This window comes from Mixophyes fleayi, chromosome 4, assembly GCF_038048845.1.
Source record: "Mixophyes fleayi isolate aMixFle1 chromosome 4, aMixFle1.hap1, whole genome shotgun sequence".
Taxonomy (NCBI): Eukaryota; Metazoa; Chordata; class Amphibia; order Anura; family Limnodynastidae; genus Mixophyes; species Mixophyes fleayi.
Window position 1 is genome coordinate 2,874,683 of NC_134405.1, and position 23,894 is coordinate 2,898,576.

Here is a 23,894-nt window from a genome sequence, read left to right on the forward strand (position 1 = left end):
TATATGTATAACACTGAATATTTTATGAAACCTTTCAAAGTGTATTTTGTTGACTGACCTGAGTAAGACCTACGACTGAAATGTGCCATTCTTCTCAATGTGTACTCCACACACGCCAATTCCTGAAATTGTAAGTAGGGTTTTTATTTCCTATTTTATTTTTTGAAATTTATTTATGCAATTTATTATATGTCTGTTTATTACCTTTCCGTAAACAACCTCTGCATTTATTGGTGATGCTGAATTGCAATGAGATTTTCCTATATCACAAATACTCACCCCCCCACACCACACTTCTCCGTCTCTGGATATAGAACTTCCATATAGTGACTTTTAGTAGCAGACAGTGACAGAACTGCCATACTGAGACATAACATTTAAATTGTATAACTGCTTGTGTCTCTGTGAAGGGATCACCGGGATTTCCGGCATTTGGTGAGCTCCTTCCAGTCGTGGCAACTCCTCCCCTGTTGGCCGGGTTGGTGAGCCAATCAGACTCCACGCCTCTGGTCTGAAAGTGCTAATTAGGATTGACACAGATGTCTTCCGGAGTTGTATCAATAATTAACCCTATTTATTAACCACCACCTACCACCCGGGATATGATAATAACCCTATTGCTATCAGCATAGGGCTAGTTTATCCGGGGGGGACATACTCCTCCAGAACAATCCCTCTAGGGAACTCACCCCATGCTCTTTAACCCCGCAAATTTCCTGATACCAGTATCGGCTGGCAGCAGCACTAGAGCTGTTCTGGCTTTTTGAGGAGGGGCACACATTTTTTTTTATCATTATTTATTTATATATTACAGATGGGGCAGGGTCCATGCTGATAATCATCATCTTTAGGAAAGCAGCACAACAGGAGTGCCTCCTAATTATCTGTGCCTGCCTACATCTTACTGTACCTGGGCTAAACAAGCCCCCCCTTTACACCCCCCAGACAGCAGATACATGTCAGTCTCCATATAGGCTGAGCCTGCAGGACGGGAAAGAGCTTTCTTCTCTCTGATTTTGGACTTATGCCCAAATGTACCTGAGGCCCCAAATGAGGAATCAATATACTGGCAACTAGAGGAGGCAACACCTTATGTATGTCAGGCACTGTCTCCGCACTGACACTTGGTGCAGGAGACAGACGCCTGCACCTTCTCTTCAGCCGCTTCCCGTTGCCTAGTAGCTGGACGCTGTCTCCGCTCACCTGTCAGTAGTCAGCATGTCTGACCGCCAAAATCTCCCTAACCCAATCAGGATGCACCTTATGGTATACAGAGCACCCTCTGACACATGTTGGGCGCCAGAGTATTGGTTCACTCCTGCTCCAGCGCTTCTGAACTTCTGATCCAGTGTTCTTTGGTTCTGACTCGGCTTCCTGTTACTATTGTCCTGTGTTTCGTTTTTGTACCTCGCTGCCTTGCTGGTTTGACTATTTGGCCTGACTTCTCTCTGGATCCTCCCTCTGTACCGCATCGCTCGGGTGGCTCTGACCTGGATTGCCTGACTACGCTTGTCTACTACTGTCGCTACACCGGTGACTGTCCTGGAGAACCGTGACCAGCGTACCCTCTGCAGCTAAGCCCAAACTCCTTTGCGGGGGTCCCTGGTGACTACCAGAGGAAAGGTTAGACTCCGCACCTCCCTGTTCAGTTGCGCCAATACCGGTTAGCGACCAGCTCTGCAATTCAATGACATTATAATGTTCAGCCCATACCCAAACGTCTCGATGGGCCGTTAACTTATTTAACCCCTTCTCATCTACACAGGTCTCATAGTTTTAGATACTGATAGTTATCTCCTTCTTGACCAAAGAAGATCCTAACACAGGTGCACCATGAATACAATACAGCTAACAAATGGCCTCCGGGAATACTAGTTGCAGGTTTATTTCCAACCTGTGTCTTTCTAGTCGCAGAGATAAAGGTCAGAGAAAGAGCAACAGCTCAGAGGGAAATAAAGACTTTGTGACAAAGACAAAGGGTCTCGTTAATAAAGGAACACAAAACGAATGTATGACTGGATGGACCGCCTATGCCACCCTGTTTGTGTGTTGCTGGGGTCTGGTTGGCTTGCCTTCCACCGTCCCCTTTCTTTCTCCCAAATGCGCCCTCTAACCACCGTAGGATGGGCTTTTGCTGCTGCCACCACTGGACTCCTTAGCAGCACCTAGAACTGTGTCCTTCTGGGTAACTCTTGCTGCTAGTGTACCCCCTAGCTGGTACACCTGGACTTATACCCTGACCTCTTCAGGGTTACTGTGGATGTTTCCCCTGGCCTATCACACTGGCCAGAGCTGCAGGTAGCGGGCAGAGAGTTGGTACTGGATGCTGGGTCCCAACCTCAGAACAGACGCATAGTGGATTAGATTGGGTCTAATCTGTGGTCACAGAAATTATAGTAGGTAAGTAGGCGTCAAAGCAGGATCTTGAAGCAGTGATGTTTTAATAGATCACTTTGCTGTTTACATTGTCCAGACAGATTCCAACATATAGGACAAAATCCCTCACAGGAAAGAAAGGTAACAGCCCCCTGCTGTGTTTTCAGGTGGCCACTTCACATGTCGGAGGTCTAATTAGCTTTAATGGGGATTTCCTCTAGAAACTTTACAAAACCAAATCATGAAAGACTGTCTCAGAAGATGCAAATCAAATTTCCTTTAACATTTGCCTATCAGATATAAGTACATGTCACAATTCTGATGCCAGAAAGGTAGATGAACAGGATCCTGCCGTAAACTAGAAACAACGCCCCAGCAAGACGAGGAGTCTAACAAGGAGATGGTATTCACCAGGGACCAGCCGCAAGGCAGGTTGGGCTTAGCTGCACAACAGGTTAGCACTGGGATAGCAGCAGGACACTCAGGAGGTTTTTTGTCCAGCTGTCAGCAGATTGCAGAGGAGCGGAGGAGAAGCGCTGTAATTGAGTGTCAGCTCTGCAGATGAGCAGAAGGAATAGGAGCCACATCAGAATGCTATGGAACATAAAGAACAGGCACTGAGGATACTGCAGAAGTGCCTTTTAAACTTTTGGAGCCAAAACTCCAACCAATAGGAGAGGGACCGAGGAAATTGACAGGACGGGTCTGCGCAGCGAAGATGGCGGCGCCCGACCCGGATGAGCAGACGGCCGGAGCAGGTGTATGGCCCGATCGCCCGGTGTGTGACAGTATATTTACGATACAGAAATATAGCACAGTATCAAAAATCTTTGCAATGATATTAATTGGCGCCTGCGCCACTAATTGAAATAAATTTCTACAATAAATTATTTCTACGTGATCCAGCCACAGAGCGTAATGTACATTTGTTTCTTAAAAAAACGCACGTACATTGGGCATATGAACATTTGTATTCACAAAGGAGCGGATGTAAAAATACTTCTGGTGATGAATAAGGTGCGCTCTGCTCTAACAGACAATACACTGCAGGATACGTCCAATACAACTGTGGAATATAAAGTCACAAAAGAACGTACAGAAAAAAAAACATATTCAATTGTTTTCACCTGTTAATAATATATTCATTAAAGACAAAATATTAAAAAAGAGTTTTAATTTTTTTCCCCATAAAATACATTTATTATTATGCTATGACTTTCTACTCCACATAAAATACATTATTACAGTTGTTCCTGATTGCAAACATATCCTATAGATGCCTAGATGGTGTCCGGTAGAGGTAGTGCAGAAAGCTGGATAGAGCAGAGAGCAAAATAAAATATTGTCCGGCGATCTAAAGCAAACAATATATAAATCACTACGTGTCAGCATATATATTCACAAGTTAACCCGTGCATGATACTCATGCATTTTAGTCAAATCAAGCTACTTAAGGTCTTAAAAAGGTTCTTGTCATGCATTTGGGCCTAGCCCAGGCCTCCTCAGGGGAAGAGCGTTACTTCCCGACACAAGCGCCCTTTTTAATGTGTGTTCATGAGGTAAAATTACCTCTTGAAAATGAGTTTGACCCCTCAACTCGTAAATTTAGCCTTTACAACCCCTCCCACGGGGGGAAGGGGGGATGATGGAAGTTAACTGACTTCACTATTCTAATTTTTTTGTCAAATAATGTCAGTATACCAAATTTCAGGTCAATTGGATGAGTCCTTTCTGAGAAAATAGTTTTTTCCACACACACACACTAACACACGCCGCTAGGCTTTTACTTTTATACAAGTTAACCCGTGCATGATACTCATGCATTCTAGTCAAATCAAGATACTTAAGGTCTTAAAAAGGTTCTTGTCATGCATTTGGGCCTAGCCCAGGCCTCCTCAGGGGAAGAGCGTTACTTCCCGACGCAAGCGCCCTTTTTAATGTGTGTTCATGAGGTAAAATTACCTCTTGAAAATGAGTTTGACCCCTCAACTCGTAAATTTAGCCTTTACTACCCCTCCCACGGGGGGAAGGGGAATGATGGAAGTTAACTGACTTGACTATTCTAATTTTTTTGTCAAATAATGTCAGTATACCAAATTTCAGGTCAATTGGATGAGTCCTTTCTGAGAAAATAGTTTTTTACACACACACACACACACACACACACACACACACACACTAACACACGCCGCTAGGCTTTTACTTTCATATATTAGATAATGCTAAGAATTTTGTAGGTCAGTGTATAACTCCGCCCAGCAGGTGGCGCTGCAGCTTGTTGTTTTTTTTTTCACACACATACTAAAACACGCCGCTAGGCTTATATATATTAGATAGGAGACATTTGTGCCCAATATAGATATACTGGGACAAGCTCACCTGCCAACGTCAAGGCATCTCCTGTTCAGAGTGCTGGAAGGTCTTATGCTGTTTGATAAATGGTAATAGGAGAGATGAATAGAGAGTAAGAAGTAAAAGAGATGTAGTGCTGGAGACCAGGGCCGTAACGAGGGTCCAAAGCCCACCTGATATATGCGGAGATATGTTTATTATAGGCCTTTGTATTACATTGGAATGCTATTAATTTAATGTCGGGATTGGTAGGGGGATCTGTCTGTTTATTAAATGGGAATGCTATATATTTAATGTTTTGGAGTCAATGTGATTTATGTTTCCCTGTTATACTTCTCAGGAGACTTTAGACCCAGTGGGAGATAACAGTGGATGAGACTCAGGTAAGAATGATCCAAATTACGGTGACCGGGCTTCAAGTTACAGCGAGGATCTCCTACTACCACTTTGTGCTAACCCCAACTGTGGGACTTACGTAACCCATACGTGTCCTCCACCCACCCATGTGCTCACTCCTACCACACACATGTATCACGTGTGACACAGCCAGCTCACTCCTGGACAGCCGACAGCCCGGATTGAGGCGCTCAGTTCTACTGGTATAAAAATAAGAAAAAGATAGATACAAGCGATGAATACAAATGAACTGGTAGTCTGGGTCTTTGCTTTCAGGTTCAAAATCTTACAACACAATGGTTAAAAAAAAGACACCAAAATATCTTAAAAATGATTTCCAAACCTTTAAACATTTAAAAATATTTTATTCAAAGAATAAAGCAATGACTTCCATCTGTTTTCACTATCCTGAGATGATGATAACAGAAGCATTGCAGGAAGTAGAAGAAACCTTACCACAGGTCAGGGTTACCACCTGCCATTCACAGCAATACACCGTTACACCCTGTACTCATCCTGCCAGATAGGGAAACAGAGCAGAGATAGAGGTAGAGGATAAAGACAGGGATACTCAGGTTGGAGTGACAGAGGTCAGCCTGAGAGAGAGAGAGAGGGAGAGAGATAGAGAGGGAGAGACAGGGAGGGAGAGAGAGAACTTTCCTTTTCTTCTTATGCTTTTGAAGAGCTGGGGGTAAATGTATGAACATGCGAGTTCTTCAACACACGCGTGTTCAGCGTGTTCGGCGATTAAATTTTCAAGCGGCGCTGCATTATAAAGGAAGTTCCCCTTTACAAGAACCCGCATGTTGAAGAACCCGCATGTTCATACATTTACCCCCTGGTCTTGCTTACACTTTGTTGGAGAAGGGAGCTATTGTTTCTACAAGATCCCATAAGAATAAAAAGTAGAAAAAGAAAACAGCCTGAATGGAGCTTCTAATGGACCGTCTGGAATCCGCTCCTTTAAGTGGAGGAAAATGTTAGGATCTGCCTCAGGATGCTGCTTCATTTCGGCAGCTCGTGTCTTTGGGATTATACTGGACTTTAATGTTGTATTTACCCTGCAGTATTTGTGTACCACCAGAGATGCTGCTATTCTGCCTTCTCGTCCCACTACCAGGGGTTAGCTAGCTGCAGCTAGTAAATCATTCGCACCTGAGTGTCTCCTATATATGCCTGCCTCTCCCAGTATCCTTGGCTGGTCATTAATGTTTCTGTGCCTGTTAATGTTTGTTTACCCTTGGGCTACTGCCTTGCTTTTCTCTGTTCCTGTGGGAATCCTTGCTTTAGCCAGTTCCTGCTTCTCTGTAAAGCATTTACCACTCACCTGAATCTTGTCTCCTGCAGGTAAACCTGATGTCTGCATTATACCTGTTATTCTGCAATACCTGGAACTCTATTTATTATCTGTCCTGGTCTTTGTTCAAATAGCATCTCCTGGACTGTGTTTTTAACTGCAATAAACAGCTTAATGTTTTCAACATATGTCTGGCTCCATCGCTGTAATTACAATGACCTAGTTTGTGGAACAGAATTCTAACAATAAGCGAGTGTTGTTTTTTTTTATTGATAAAGTATCTCTATTTTGTATAAAGGTACAAAACACATACATCATACATCATACATCATACATCATGCATCATACATCATGCATCATGCATCACGCATCATACATCATACATCCTGCATCCTACATCCTACATCATACATCATGCATCATGCTTATGTGTACTGCGTCGCAGCGCAGCTGTGAGCACAAAACACTGTGGAACATAATCAGACATAGTTTATAGTACAATATAAGATATTAGGTAGAAGATATGATATCCTGCACTATACATCAATAATTGCACTAACCATGCAAAACAGACAACACAACAGTTTCAAACTAGAGATGCTCAGGTTCGGTTATCTGAAAACTGAACCCACCCGAACTTAGGGAATCCGAGTAGGCTCGTAGCTGGCTCGGTACTTTCGCGCGTCCTCGGAGCTGAATTGAGGCAAAACGTCATTGTTGCGTTGTTGAATCTCGCAGGTTTTGGATTCCATAAGTACCTCCCTCCCCAGGAAATCCAGCACAATTGCTCACAAAGAAACAGGGGTAGCATTGTTCTTGTCACTCTCCAGTCTCCAGCGACATTGCTCAGTGCCATTGCTCACACAGAAACAGGAGGGGTAGCAGTGTTCTTGTCACTCTCCAGTCTCCAGCGATATTGCTCAGTGCCATTGCTCACACAGAAACAGGAGGGGTAGCAGTGTTCTTGTCACTCTCCAGTCTCCAGCGACATTGCTCAGTGCCATTGCTCACACAGAAACAGGAGGGGTAGCAGTGTTCTTGTCACTCTCCAGTCTCCAGCAACATTGCTCCATGCCATTGTTCACACAGAAACGGGAGGGGTAGCAGTGTTCTTGTCACTCTCCAGCGACATTGCTCAGTGCCATTGCTCACACAGAAACATGGGTAGCAGTGTTCTTGTCACTCTCCAGTCTCCGGTGACATTGCTCAGTGCCATTGCTTACACAGAAACAGGGGTAGCAGTGTTCTTGTCACTCTCCAGTCTCCAGTGCCATTGCTCACACAGAAATAGGGGTAGCAGTGTTCTTGTCACTTGACAAAAAAATGACTGGAAATGACTGGAAATTAATGTTATTGAGGTTAATAATAATGTAGGATCAAAAAAGAGCCAAATTATGTGATTTTAGCAAACAAATAGGTATTTTAGAAAAAAAATAGGGACCCAAAACCAAAACACGTGACAACCAAAACCAAAGCCAAAACCAAAGCACAAAGTTAATCCAGTTCCTAAACCAAAACACGGGGTCAGTGAACATCTTCTTTTCAAAAAAAGCAATGGATGTGTGTGTGGGGGGGAGGAGGGGATTGTCACAGGCCCAAAGCTTTTTTGAGAGATCAAACATATATAAGGGGAGGGTGCATAAATAAAGGCAAGACATTTCAACAAAACTTCAAGCAGTGATGGGGGAATAGGTTGGAGCGAGATGGGGAGACACAAGCCCAAAGCTTTAATGAATGAACAGACACATTGGAGGGAAGGGAAGAAGGTGACAACAATCAATCATCTTCCTCTTGCTCAAGACTATCCATGGTGTTGTAGTCTCTTAGTAGGCTGTGGATCAGCCTGCGACAGTCCTGGATAGACATCTTCTCCCTCTTCAAAATGAGGCAACACCTAGCAAACCTCATAGTGTCTTTAAAGCAGTTCATAAAGCACCAGATCTCCTTGACTGTCCCAATTGAGTGGATCCCTGGAAATAATCCATAAAATACCGAATGATATGAAGTCCTGAGCACACTGTCCTTAAGTTCATGTTCCAAGGCATCCAACAGTGCCTGTGCAGTGGGGCAGTCCAAAAAATATGCTGTGATGTTTCCCTTCTGGTGATGCAAAAGGGGCAGTGGAAATACTGGCACAGGTTCCGGGAGTGCACGAATGTCCTGAGAGGCAGACCCCCCTGGATTGCCATCCATGCCATGTCTGTATGTCTATTAGTCGGCCTCTTAGAGACCACATTCTCCCAAACATTAAATGTAGCAGCAGGGATCCCTGGAACAGACTCCATATCGTCTTTAGTTCTGATGAGCTTGTGAATAGTTTATGGCTTCCACAAGTCTGGTTTAAGTCCCTGCAGATGACGTTCCCTCACAAATTGTCCAAAATCCAGGTAAAACCAAAAGGCTGTTCCACTTATCCCAGCCAAGGACCATCCAAAGAGTCAGCAGGAAAAAGCAGGACATGGACTTCCCAGCAGAGCAAATGTTCTTTTCAATCAAAGTCCTGCGGATACAGTTACAAGCAAAGAAGGCTCGCGGCTCAGTGAGGATATCACTTATCCCTTAACTGCCTTTAAGGGGCTCGTTGTACATAACCAATCTGCCATTTGTCCAGTTGAAGTGGAAGACTGTCCTCGTGATGGTCTTGTAGACAGCAGCTAGAGGTGGCCAAGCTTGGGCCGTGTGCTACAGAACGGGAAGGATCTGGTTGCGCAGCAACAGTGCTTTCACTTCGACGGTGGGGTCTTTAAGGCTCCACTGTCCAATTATATATATTACTGTGATGATTTGTAGTATATCTAATGACTGATTGTTATTTTCTGTGGAATTCATGTATGACAATTTATATTGTATGTAATATTGTAATGTAGTCTCAACGTGTGCTTTGCTAGATGATATGATTTTAAACTTATGCAACTACCATTCATCTTTTAAAACTAGCCAGGCCCAGGCTATATAAGGGTTTTGGAGAGTTTAAAGCCCCAAACTTGTAAACCATAGCCAAGCAGAAAGAGCAGAGGTGAGAACTCAAGGCCTTGTGAACATTCCAATCTCAGAACATCCCTTGCTCACTTTGAAAGTCCTGTGACATTTGGGAGATCAATCTGTCTTTCTTGACAGCTAAACTCCAAAGTTGAGGGGTGTGGGCTATGTGAAAAACAGGGTTTAAAATCTTCTGCTTTAGATATCAGATTGTGCATTTTCATGAGCGGTCTATCAAGACTGAAATGTCAGATTTTCCTTAATTGTGTTCCCTCACACAGCAGGTCTTAACTAGTAAGTAGTAACTATGATTTTATTTCCTATTTTATTTTCTGAAACTCATTTGTGCAATATATTGTATGCCTTGTTATTTATTTTTGTAACGAAGCATTGGAAACATTTTTTAGATTAATTAGTGATTCTTTGTAAACTTACGAAGCCCAGGGAGGCTCATTCTACATGTGTATGTGATTTAAGTATCTGGGACTTGCTGGGAGTTCGTGACACTTACTGTCGCGAGTCTTTCTTCCCAGCACTTGAGAAGACAATGACGTCATCTATGTAGAGCGAGCACTTGGCCTCTTGTCTGACTGGGCCCGATGCGGTGATGCCTCTTATCTCTGGATTCTGTCTGATGCACGTTGCTAAAAACTCTATACATCAAACAAAAAGTAGAGGTGCAGCCTTGTCTGACCCCACACATGGCACAAAAAGGATCAGTCTTCCAGCCGTTCACCAACACCAAGCTGTGGATATCAAGGTACATCAGGTTAACATAAGAACAAAACATATCACCCAAACCGAACCTGCGCAAAACCATATGCAAAAAATCATGAGAAACACGATCATAGACCTTCTCCTGTCCAGGACTGACCAGGGCCACGTGCAGGGCGAAATTTGATGGAATGAACCGTGTCTCTCAGCAGCGCAAGGTTACCAGCAATCCTGCGACCTGAAATGCCGCAACTCCGGATGAACAATCTGCCCAATAACAACCTTTACTGGCTGGTACTCTGGAGAGGACCTTGTAGTCCACGTTCAAAAGAGAAATGGGACGCCAATTAGTAAGGTCACATCTCTTCCCTTTGTGCTTATACAGAATCGTGATCAGTCTCCTCGTCAGAATAACAGACATTCTGCCCTCTAACATCTTCTCTGGTCTGTCTGTCTCTGTAACTTGAGTATAAACACTTCAATCCCTGTTCCTGTACCACGTGTATAGATACTAGCACAGTGCCACTTCCCTTATGCTGTATACTGGACGTAACTCTCGGTATCTGTACTACATGCAAAGATACTAGCACAGTGCCAATTTTCTTGTACTGTATGCTGGACGTAACTCTCAGTATCTGTTCCTGTACTACGTGTATAGATACTAGCACAGTGCCACTTCTCTTGTACTGTATACTGGATGTAACTCTCAGTATCTCTTCCTGTACCACGTGTATAGATACTAACACAGTGCCACTTCTCTTGTACTGTATACTGGATGTAACTCTCAGTATCTGTTCCTGTACCACGTGTATAGATATTAGCACAGTGCCACTTCTCTTGTACTGTATACTGGATGTAACTCTCAATATCTCTTCCTGTACCACGTGTATAGATACTAGCACAGTGCCACTTCCCTTATGCTGTATACTGGATATAACTCTCGGTATCTGTACTACATGCAAAGATACTAGCACAGTGCCAATTTTCTTGTACTGTATGCTGGACGTAACTCTCAGTATCTGTTCCTGTACTACGTGTATAGATACTAGCACAGTGCCACTTCTCTTGTACTGTATACTGGATGTAACTCTCAGTATCTGTTCCTATACCACGTGTATAGATTCTAGCACAGTGCCACTTTTCTTGTACTGTATACTGGATGTAACTCTCAGTATATCTTCTTGTACCATGTGTATAGATACTAGCACAGTGCCAACTCTCTTGTACTGTATACTGGATGTAACTCTCAGTATCTCTTCCTGCACTACATGTATAGATACTAACACAGTGCCACTTCTCTTGTACTGTATACTGGATGTAACTCTCAGTATCTGTTCCTGTACTACGTGTATAGATACTAGCACAGTGCCACTTCTCTTGTACTGTATACTGGATGTAACTCTCAGTATCTGTTCCTGTACCACGTGTATAGATACCAGCACAGTGCCACTTCTCTTGTACTGTATACTGGATGTAACTCTCAATATCTCTTCCTGTACCACGTGTATAGATACTAGCACAGTGCCACTTCCCTTATGCTGTATACTGGATATAACTCTCGGTATCTGTACTACATGCAAAGATACTAGCACAGTGCCAATTTTCTTGTACTGTATGCTGGATGTAACTCTCAGTATCTGTTCCTGCACTACATGTATAGATACTAACACAGTGCCACTTCTCTTGTACTGTATACTGGATGTAACTCTCAGTATCTGTTCCTGCACTACATGTATAGATACTAACACAGTGCCACTTCTCTTGTACTGTATACTGGATGTAACTCTCAGTATCTGTTCCTGTACCACGTGTATAGATACTAAAACAGTGCCACTTCTCTTGTACTGTATACTGGATGTAACTCTCAGTATCTGTTCCTGCACTACATGTATAGATACTAACACAGTGCCACTTCTCTTGTACTGTATACTGGATGTAACTCTCAGTATCTGTTCCTGTACCACGTGTATAGATACTAGCACAGTGCCACTTCTCTTGTACTGTATGCTGGACGTAACTCTCAGTATCTGTTCCTGTACCACGTGTATAGATACTAGCACAGTGCCACTTCTCTTGTACTGTATGCTGGATGTAACTCTCAGTATCTGTTCCTGTACCACGTGTATAGATACTAGCACAGTGCCACTTCTCTTGTACTGTATACTGGATGTTACTCTCAGTATCTGCTACTGTAGTTCATGTATAAATACTAGCACAGTGCCACTTCTACTGTACTGTATACTGGGTGCAACTCTCAGTATCTGTACTACGTGTATAAACACTAGCACAGTCTCACTTCTCTTGTACTGTATACTGGATGTTACTCTCGGTATCTGTACTACGTGTATAGACACTAGCACAGTGCGGTTACATGAAGTACATGTCGCTGGGGTCATGTTACTCTGTATTTAGGCATCCAGAGGTTTTGCAGATTAAGTGCACATTACACCCTCCCCCCCCCCCCCCCCCCCCCCTCCCTCCCTCTTGCTGTCTCTTTATTTTGGCAGTGACTGTCTGTCCTCCCTATTGTGTTATTGTGGTATTGAAAACAGACAAGATGAGACATGAGAATTAACCCTTCCCTGTCACCTTAAACTGAGGCTGCGATATATCAGAGAATTAACCCTTCCCTGTCACCTTAAGCTGAGGCTGAGATATTTCAGAGAATTAACCCTTCCCTGTCACCAGAAGCTGAGGCTGTGATATATCAGAGAATTAACCCTTCCCTGTCACCATAAGCTGATGCTGCGATATATCAGAGAATTAACCCTTCCCTGTCACCATAAGCTGAGGCTGCGATATATCAGAGAATTAACCCTTCCCTGTCACCATAAGCTGAGGCTGCGATGTATCAGAGAATTAACCCTTCCCTGTCACCATAAGCTGAGGCTGCGATATATCAGAGAATTAACCCTTCCCTGTCACCATAAGCTGAGGCTGCGATGTATCAGAGAATTAACCCTTCCCTGTCACCATAAGCTGAGGCTGCGATATATCAGAGAATTAACCCTTCCCTGTCACCATAAGCTGAGGCTGCGATGTATCAGAGAATTAACCCTTCCCTGTCACCATAAGCTGAGGCTGCGATATATCAGAGAATTAACCCTTGCCTGTCCTGTGCAGCAGTGGCTCAGAGCAGACAGACGTTTCTCCCGGTGGTGCCTCTCTACACTTAGTCCGAATAAGGGAGGGATGGGTGAGCAGGCGTAGTACATAAGACTCTCGGAGGTTTATCTGTTGCTGCTGCTCCCTCCTGGTGGAAGATCCGTTGTGATCATTAACCCTTCCCTTGCTGTGTGTAAAACTAAAGAAAGAAATAATAATAAGAAATTAATAATGAACTGACCCTCACCAAAAAAAACAAGCAAAAAACAAAAACAAACCCAACCCTAGTTAGGCTGAAACTGACAATATCGGGGAGACAAAAGTTTAGGGTCCTGTGAAATGACCTGTTCCAGCACTAGACTATGTCAGCCATGGGATAGCAGGACTTTAATATCGTAGGCACGACCCTGGGGATGTAGCCAGTACCACAACGTGCCCCCCGTCCCGATGGCGGACTCCCAAATGTTTGCTGGTATGCCGTAGTCTGAGGTGAAGCCATGGGAACTACAACACTGAGCAAAAAAAAGGAGTTACTTTAAAACTTAACAAAACCATGTTGCATTGGCCGGGGAGGTAAATATAAAATATAAGGACAGGTTTGTAGTTGGGGTAGGACATGTCCTTGATCAACTTTAAATGCAAGTGTAAAAATAAAGCTATTATGTATTTGTGTGCTACATGAAAAAACGGGCAGTATATATCTTATGTGCAAAATAATAAACTAATTAGCACAACTTACATTGTAACATGGTTTGTCCCAGAGAACATTTACTCTTTTTTTGCCGTACTTTCCTTAATAAATCAGACCCGTTGTGTTTATCAGGAGACTTTAGACAGCGATGAATGAATAATTACTTATACACTAACCACTGGAATATATCTATATGAGACACATTTCGGTATAAATGTAACAATCCTCTACAATGCAGCTATAGACGGATAGGGGTGGAACTGACTATTATATAATGACTACAGATAGGGAGAGTTCTCCTGTCATTAATTATAACAAATGATTCGAGCAGCTGCGCGGTTCGCAGTATAAACCGCTGTTTTGATAGTTGACCATATATAATCAGGTACCTTAATATTCATTGTTTTTATTATTTCACTAATTATGGTGGATCAGTAATTGAAATTAAATAAAAATAATGTTTTTAATGCATATCAATCAATACTGTATAAAGACAAGACAATCAATGACTGAGTGCCCCGATCCAACACATTTCTTTTTATGTCTTGTTGGTACAATGATTCCCTCAATAATGTGTGGGTGCCCGTGCCCCCCACTGAATGAATGGGAGTGGAATATAGTGCATTACAAGATATATGAGGGGTTAGTGATTTACTTGGTGCGGTCTAAGTGGTGTCAGAAGAGCCCGAGTGACTTCAGCAGGACATCCAGCCTTGTGGTGACTGGCGTAGGGCTCCCCCACGCTGCGGGTCTACCCGCTATAGTACCACCAGCCCTGGCTGGCATAGACTAATGATGGTATTTTTTGGGGGTCCCCACACTTTTCATCTCCCCAATTTTACCAGTTCAGTGCTTGTGATGCTTTATTTTAGGGGGGGGGGGGGGGGGCATTTTTTATTATTATCTATCTTACAGCCTATCAGGCTATTTTGCATTATATGCTCCTAACATAGGATACGGTATAAGCACATCTATAAAACATGCGCTTGTTCCGTATTCCAAGTCGCACACATAAGATATGCGACTCGGGATACAAAGTAAACTCTGACGTGTACTTTACGTTTACTATGTAATTTCACCCAGCTCTACAGAAGACCCCGATCTTCTCATTAACGAGCACCCAAGATCTCCGATTTACATCCTTTCAGTGGTGAAGTTTAGCTACAACTGCTGAGCAAGCGTTTCCAGTCCTTGGCTAATGACGTATCCGTCCTGCCCGCTCCCACGCTCTCCCTGCCCTCTGCGTTATCTCGTAGTGGCCTCTTCTACTGGAATAACATGCGGCTTATCTCTGTACATGTGTATCTGCTACTCCAGGACCTCTTCAGTCCTCATTACTGCACTAACACACAGGGGATATCCTGGGCCTGAGTCATTAAGGAAAGTAAGTAAAAAAAGGAGTAAATGTTCTCTGGGACAAACCATGTTACAATACGGGGTGCAAATTAGTTTATTATTTTGCACATAACATAAATACTGGCTGCTTTTAATCTAGCACACAAATACTAGATAACTTTATTTTTACACTGACTTTTAAAGTTGAATCTGTCCCCACATTTTACATTTACCTCCCCCTCCAATGCAACATGGTTTTGTCCAGGTGCAAAGTTACTCCTTTTTAATGCTTTGCTCTACTCAATGACTCAGGCCCATCCTCTCTCTTCACCTGCTCCTCCTTCCCTACGCTCTTTCCCTTCCATACACTCCCCCATCCCCTTACTCTCCTCCCAATCTACACTCCCCCCATCCTTCTACTCTCCTCCCCCCTACCTACACTCCCCCATCCCAATACTCTCCTCCCCCTCCCTACACTCCCCCCATCCCACTACTCTCCTCCCCCCTCCCTACACTCCCCCCATCCCACTACTCTCCTCCCCCCTCCCTACACTCCCCCCATCCCACTACTCTCCTCCCCCTCCCTACACTCCCCACATCCCACTACTCTCCTCCCCCCTCCCTACACTCCCCCCATCCCACTACTCTCCTCCCCCCTCCCTACACTCCCCCCATCCCACTACTCTCCTCCCCCTCCCTACACTCCCCCCATCCCACTACTCTCCTCCCCCCTCCCTACACTTCCCCATCCCACTACTCTCCTCCCCCTCCCTACACTCCCCCATCCCACTACTCTCCTCCCCCTCCCTACACTCCCCCATCCCACTACTCTCCTCCCCCCTCCCTACACTCCCCCCATCCCACTACTCTCCTCCCCCTCCCTACACTCCCCCCATCCCACTACTCTCCTCCCCCTCCCTACACTCCCCCATCCCACTACTCTCCTCCCCCCTCCCTACACTCCCCCCATCCCACTACTCTCCTCCCCCTCCCTACACTCCCCCATCCCACTACTCTCCTCCCCCCTCCCTACACTTCCCCATCCCACTACTCTCCTCCCCCTCCCTACACTCCCCCATCCCACTACTCTCCTCCCCCCTCCCTACACTCCCCCATCCCACTACTCTCCTCCCCCTCCCTACACTCCCCCCATCCCACTACTCTCCTCCCCCTCCTTACACTACCCCAGCCTTCTACTCTCCTCCCCCTTCATACACCCCCCACCCCCTAAACTCCTCCCACTCCCTACACTCCTCCCCTTCCATACACTCTTCCCCCTCCCAACACTAACCCTATCAACCTACACTCCTCACCTTCTATACACCCCTCTCCCTCTCTAAACTCCTCCCACCTCCCTACACTCCTCCTTACTTGAGACTATCACACAAAATATCCCCACAAGAGGGCACTGTTATGTAATAGAGAGTTAAGCCTTGCCTGTCATAGTAAGTAGAGGCTGCTGTGTAGTTAGTTAAGAAATTGACTATTTTACAAAGATTGGAGGAGAGAGTAACCAGCCCCATGTCTGTCCTCAGATACACTGAATGGTCTTTGTGTCAGGTGAGGATTAAGGGTCTCATTGAGGGGCCGATTAATTAAATGAAGGAAAAGGTAATTTTGTCGGGGATAGAGCTTTTCTAGATTTGCCTTATACATCTAATGTTACCTGCCGCCCCCTACTCCTAAAATACCCACTTCTAAGGCCATCACATGCTTGACAATAATCACTCCTACCTGGCTGGATGTCCTGCCCTCACCAACCTGTTCACTACCAGCAGCTGTTGGGGTCTTATGCTTAGAAGCTGCTTGTCTGGATCCTGGAATCTTGGGGTCCTATTTGGAAAAAAACACAGGTTCATTTAATTTAGAAACTCCAAAACAGCCCCATTGTTAAATCAATAGAACCAATATTTAATAATTAGGCTTTCCTCTCTGCAACCAGGCCTAACTAGTATAGTAAATAAAATAATAGTATTCACATTTAATAAATAGCCCTATTCTGTTCCCCTCTCCACCAGACCCAATATTTAATTAATAGTATTCAAAGTGAATTAATATACCTATTTCCCTCCCCTAAAACAGCTTCGGCAATACATTAATAACATTTACATTTAATAAATATTCCTCCTTTCCATAACCTCCGTACATGATCTCTTCCTCTCATACAATCTCAACCTTCTAGCAATAACAGAAACATGGCTCACGCATTCAGACACTGCCTCACCTGCAGCCCTTTCACATGGTGGTCTCCATCTCACCCACACCCCCAGACCAGGAGGCAGACAAGGAGGGGGGGGGTTGGACTACTTCTCTCCCCACAGTGCACGTTCATAGTTCTACCAAGTATCCCTTCACTCACATTCACATCTTTTGAAGTACATGCTGTTAGGATTTTTAACCCATTCTCTATGCGTGTTGCTGTCATCTATCTCCCCCCTGGTCCACACCAACAATTTCTTGAACACTTCTCTGCATGGCTCCCTCACTTCTTATCTACTGATATCCCCACCATCATCATGGGTGATTTCAACATCCCTATTTCTAATCCACGTTCCAATGCTACTTCCAAACTACTCTCTCTAACCTCCTTACTTGACCTCTCCCAGTGGATTGAATCCGCTACTCATCAGGATGGCCACTGTCTTGATCTTATTTTCTCTAGACTATGCTCAGTTTCTAACACTCCATTCCCCCTCTCGGATCATCACCTTATTAGCTACGCGCTCACCCCCAGTTCTTTACCTTCCATAGTGTCAAACTCTTCCAAGCCTCCTCGTACCCGCAGGAATATCAACGCTATTGATTTTCAACAGTTTTCCACCTCTCTCCAAACACCTTCTCTCCCCAATTTCTACATTCTCCTCCCCTGATCGGGCAGTACCCCATTTTCATCAAACCCTAGCAACTGCTCTGGATCAAGTGGCTCCAGCGACACTACATACTTCGCGTAGAATTCGTTGCCAACCGTGGCACACAACAGTAACACGAACTCTGCAAAAACTTTCTCGTAAAGCAGAACGTCACTGGCATAAATCTTGTGCCTCTAATGATTTTATCACATATACTGATATCTACCACTCCTACAGAAATGCTCTGGACACTGCTAAACAAGCATATTTCCATTCTCTCATCTATGCTCAGGCTTCTAACCCCAAACGCCTCTTTAACACATTTAACTCTCTTCTGAATCCTCCTGCCCCAAATCCTCCAACTAACATCAGTGCATAGGATCTTGCTTCCTATTTCAAGGACAAAATAGATAAGATCAGGCTTGAAATGGTATCATCTCCCTTGACAAGCAATCTGCTCAATTCCTTTGTAGCACCCTCTGACACTCTCTCTTTATTTGATCCCACAAATGAAGGGGAAGTTTCTACTCTCTTCTCATCTTCCTACTCTACTTCCTGTCCTCTTGACCCCATTCCTTCACAAATTGGTATGTCCCTGTCTCCTGTGCTCATTCCCTCTCTAACTAAAATCTATAATCTATCTCTTTCTACTGGTATTTTTCCATCTATATTCAAGCATGCAGTGATTACTCCCATTTTAAAAAAACAGAATTCTGACCACAACTCTCTCATAAATTACAGCCCTATCTTCCAGCTCCCGTGCCCCTCCAAGCTTCTCGAGAGAATTGCCTACACACACCTCACACACTTTCTTACAGCAAACAACCTATTGGATCCTCTTCAGTCAGGCTTTCGCTCTCAACACTCCACAGAGACTGCGCTGACCAAAGTTGTCAATGATTTGATCACTGCAAAAAATAATAACCACTACTCTCTTCTAATTCTCCTGGATCTCTCTGCTGCATTTGACACTGTTGACCACTCTCTCCTCATACAAACGCTGCAATCCCTAGGTCTTGAACTCACTGTCCTATCCTGGTTCTCATCCTACCTATCTAATCGCTCTTTCAGTGTTAATTTCTCTGGATCCACCTCTGCCCCGCTTCCTTTATCAGTTGGAGTTCCACAAGGCTCAGTCCTAGGTCCTCTGCACCACATCTCTTGGAAAACTAATAAACTCCTTTGGATTTCAGTATCATCTCTATGCGGATGATACACAAATTTATCTATCCTCTCCTGATCTTTCACCATCTGTGTTGTCTCACGTTACTGACTGTCTTTCTGCCATTTCATCTTGGATGTCTTCTCGCCAACTCAAACTCAATCTTTCAAAAACTGAATTAATAATATTCCCACCCAAGAACAGAAGCTTCCTGCCTGACATTTCTATTTCTGTCGATAACATGACCATAAATCCCACCCCGCAAGCTCGTTGCCTAGGTGTAATCCTTGATTCACAACTGTCGTTTATTCCCCACATCAACTCTATATCTAAATCATGTTACATACACCTAAAAAACATTTCCAGAATACGCACATTTCTTACACAAGACACTGCAAAAACTTGAATTCATGCACTCATCATCTCCCGCATCGACTAATGCAATTCCCTCCTTACTGGTCTTCCCAAAGTCAGACTTGAACCCCTACAATCTATTTTGCATGCAGCGGCTAGACTGATTTTCCTTACAAACCGTTATTCCTCTGCTGAGCCACTCTGTCAGTCTCTACATCGGCTGCCTGTATTTCAACGAATCCAATATAAAATTCTTCTACTAACATACAAGGCCATCAACAAAATTGCACCGACATACATCTCCTCACTTGTCTCAAAATATATCCCTACTCGACACCTCCGTTCTGCACAAGATCTACATCTCTCCTCCACTCTCATCACATCCTCCCATTCTCGGTTACAGGACTTTTTCCGGGCTGCACCCACTTTGTGGAATTCCCTTCCTCGCACAGTAAGACTTTCCTCTAGTCTTCAAACCTTCAAGCGTTCACTGAAAACCCACCTCTTCAGACAAGGTTATGATATTCCTCAACCATCATCTTAATTTCCCTAGATTACCCTATTACCATCCTCTACACAGCTAACGCAAGACAACAACCTTCTGACCAACATTGCAGCAACACACAGCCCACTCAGTACTTTTACCTTTGAAGTCTGGCTGGTCCATTGTGCAATATGATATAGCACATGCCCTTGTGTTTCTAACTCCCATTGTCCTATAGATTGTAAGCTTGCGAGCAGGGTTCTCTTACCTCTCTGTCTGTATGTACTACCCAGTATTGTCTTTTTAATGTTTGTTCCCAATTGTAAAGCACTACGGAATTTGCTGGCGCTAGATAAATAAATGTTGATGATGATGATGATGATAACCATCCCTTTTTCAAAACTCAGCCCCACATTCAATTAAAGGTCATATCTCCCCACTTTAAATGAATAGGTCCCACTATTAAAATTAAATACCCCACCATCACCCCACAAATAAATTAATAGCACTCTGTGACAGGATGGACCTACTATGCCACCCTGTCCGTGTGTTGCTGGGGACCGGTTGGGCTTGCCACCATCCCCTTTCTTTCTCCCAAATGCGCCTCTTCTGTCACAGTAGGAGGAACTTCTGCTGCTGCCACCACTAGGCAACTTAGTGGCACCTAAAACCACGTCCTTCTGAGTAACTCTCCTTGCTATTGTACCCCGTGCTGGTACCCCTGACCTCTTCCTTTAGATCAGGGTTGCTGTGGATGGTTCCCCCTGGCCTATCACACGGCCAGAACTGCAAGGTAGTGGGAAAAGCATTGGTACTAGAGGCTGGGTCCTAACATCAGAACAGCCGGATAATGGATTAGATCGGTCTAATATGTAGGTCAGACGAATTATAGTAGCTAAATAGATGTCAAAGCAGGATCTTAAAGCAGTGATGTTTATTAGCTCAGGAAGTCCTAATAAGGACAGTTACACACTAGTTTAAGGTACTAGTGAAATCCAGAAGTACAGATGGTATAATGATACTACACGGTCAAACAGAGCTCCTTTTATACAGACTCTGACACAACTCCTGGCAGGGTATAAACCAGCTTCCTGATCCGACGAAGCACTGAAGCATCTGAAATATTAAATCTCAGATCTCAGGATGTAATATCCTGTACACTTGGAATTAACACAATTTTACACTTTTAATTAAATTATTTTATACCAATCTGTGATTTCCTAAAATTTCCTGGTTGCATTGTTCAGAGGTTTCCTCTTTAACAAAGCAGGATACCAGGTAACGACTCCCTGCTATGTATTCAAGTGTTGGTCACTCACAGATGAAAAAGATCTAATAGCCTAATTGGGGTTTCCTCTAGCAAAGTTACAAAACCAAATCATGACATACTGTCTCAGAAGTTACAAATCAATACCTCACAAATGAATTTCTATACAGAAGTACAACACAATATAATACAGTCCGTACCTTTGCTATGATATACAGTGGTGCACTACAGGGGAATGGAGAGAGGAGCAGATCATAGGATCCACGGCTGCATGAAGGTGGAGGAGTCAGCCACCAAGAACGGTACAGTACCTGGTCTGCCCCCCCATCTGTTTCTGGGGAGGGGGCACCTCAGTGTCATTCCCCCAGAACCTGGCGCCCCAGGTAGCTACCTAATGGTAGCGCTGGGCCTGCTGCTGATGAGAGTCTTTGTACGGGAACAAGCATTGGTACTTGTACAATTGCAGTACTGTCTATGGCGATAACAGAGGGAAAGCATTGGGGAAATGTTTCATTCCTTGAAATAAGTATGTTTCAATGTTTAAACGTTTTTAAGTATCTGTTTATGTTTTTATATATTTTTATACATTTTTTAACTTCTTTTATTTTTTTTCCCAGTAGAAATGAGAGCTCAAATCTCGGCAGGTACGCACCACGCATCTGCAAAGACTGGTCCAAAGACTTGCTAAATTAATCCTGTATCAGCGGGACAACTGAGAATCTCTGTATGTTCTTGATAATATGCGCCAATAAGTGACTTTTTTTTATTGGCGCTATATTATATGGCTGTAGTCATCCCTATTGTGTCAGACTGATCAATTGGACCCTTACTGTCTGACGCATTTTGCCACCTGAATGTAAATTCCGTGTAATTCTCAGTATCTGTACATATTTCTGGAGGTAATTCTTATTAGGTGTTTCTCTCCTACATGGAGGTCGTTATGATATCTATGTAGTTCCTTTAGCTCAGCATGTAATCCTTGTGTTTCTATTGTAAGAGAGACCTTGTACTGACGGGATTGGATTATCTGTGTGGTTTTTATAAGAAGATCCATCTTCTAAATTAATAATACGAGTTTTTGGATTTGATTGCTGTTTGATTGTTTCATTTGAATGAATATATATTTATAATTATTCTATATTTACTTCCTTTTCATGTCCCTTTATTATAGGAATATACCTTGATATTTATTTGTTTATATGTTATTATCCTTTACATATAAAATTATTTTACAATTGTTTTCTATTTGTTTTTATTTCCTTAGAATCTGTTACTGGCTGCCTGAGACCAGGCCTCAGTGCCCACGTGTGACCTGGCAATCACCATAACCACAGCGGCATGTACCAGAGCCCAGGGGACTGCTCTATCTAGAGCCCCATGGTTCGTCTCACGGGGCTGTGGGTGGATGAATGGGAGGACCAACTAGAGACCACAGTCCCCTCTGATTGGTCATCCTGCACCCCCTCCTCTATCTGGACAGTTGGCAGCTTTCAGGCCGTACCAACGCATTCAACTGGGGTGCAAGGTGGTACCTAGTTGTTTGCTATAATAAGTAAGTTTCTTGCCTGTAAATTGCTATGGGACAGAATAGTGCGTCCTCTTTCTTAATACAATAGGATAAACCTGAGTCCGGACAACAATGCTACAAAGACACCTCGCACACCCTCTGCACAGACTGCTGGGGTATAACAACGTTACTGGGGGTGGGGGGAGGGTCTCTGTCCCATCATCCTAAACTAAAGTTCATCTTTAATGATCTCTACAAGTTTAACTAGTGAGATAACATGTATGTGCTGTGCAGAGATCCGCACAGTTTGCATGGTGTAATAAACATACAGAAGGGATCAGTACCAGTGAACGTTTTAGACCTTGCTCTTGTAGTACCTCATTCCAACCAGAGGTGCCGCTGTTTCCTGCATTTTTGCTTCTCCAGCAGGCCTGTTTCTTTCTCCAATAACTAACGTGCTGCACCTATTGTCTGGCCTTTAGGGGGAATAAACAATGATGTGTTGCCAGAGACTCGTACAATGTGCTCCAGTTATTAAGGTAGAGGAATCTCCGCTCAGCTTTGCTCGCTCCTCTAAGAGTGGATTTTTTTTCGGACATTGTCGCGAAGTCTGATCATGCAAGCTTACAGCGGGACTTCCTGTATTACTCTGTTTGTTTATTAGTTTACTGTGTTTGTCCCCAATTGTAAAGCGCTACGGAATATGTTGGCGCTATATAAATAAAAGATGATGATGATGATGACTTTGCTTTGAAGAAAATCGTCCCCTAAGGGTTACTGGTGAGCTTCATGACGTGTATTCTGCCAGCGGCGAAACTGCCGTCACAGTGGCCCATACGGAAGCCTCTGTTCATACGGAAGCCTCTGTTCTGCACAATTTGAGGAGGAATCTCCTTCGTTTGTTTGCCATGATTGGCAAAAACATGGTTTAAAATTGTAAGGGCTCCTGCTGGACAGCAGATAAATTCCTAGATCCAAGTGTAAACAAGAGGTCTTCACCTATAGTAAGAGTCCATTCCCATAGAG

General features: G+C 43.9%; 1 long non-coding RNA gene across 1 annotated transcript; it reads left to right on the forward strand.

Annotated features, from left to right (window-relative positions):
- Positions 1-20,709: 20,709 nt before the first annotated feature.
- LOC142149666 (uncharacterized) lies at positions 20,710-23,611 on the forward strand. Its single transcript, XR_012690868.1, has 2 exons — positions 20,710-22,005; positions 22,626-23,611. It is a non-coding gene; the product is annotated as an uncharacterized LOC142149666 (long non-coding RNA).
- Positions 23,612-23,894: the final 283 nt, after the last annotated feature.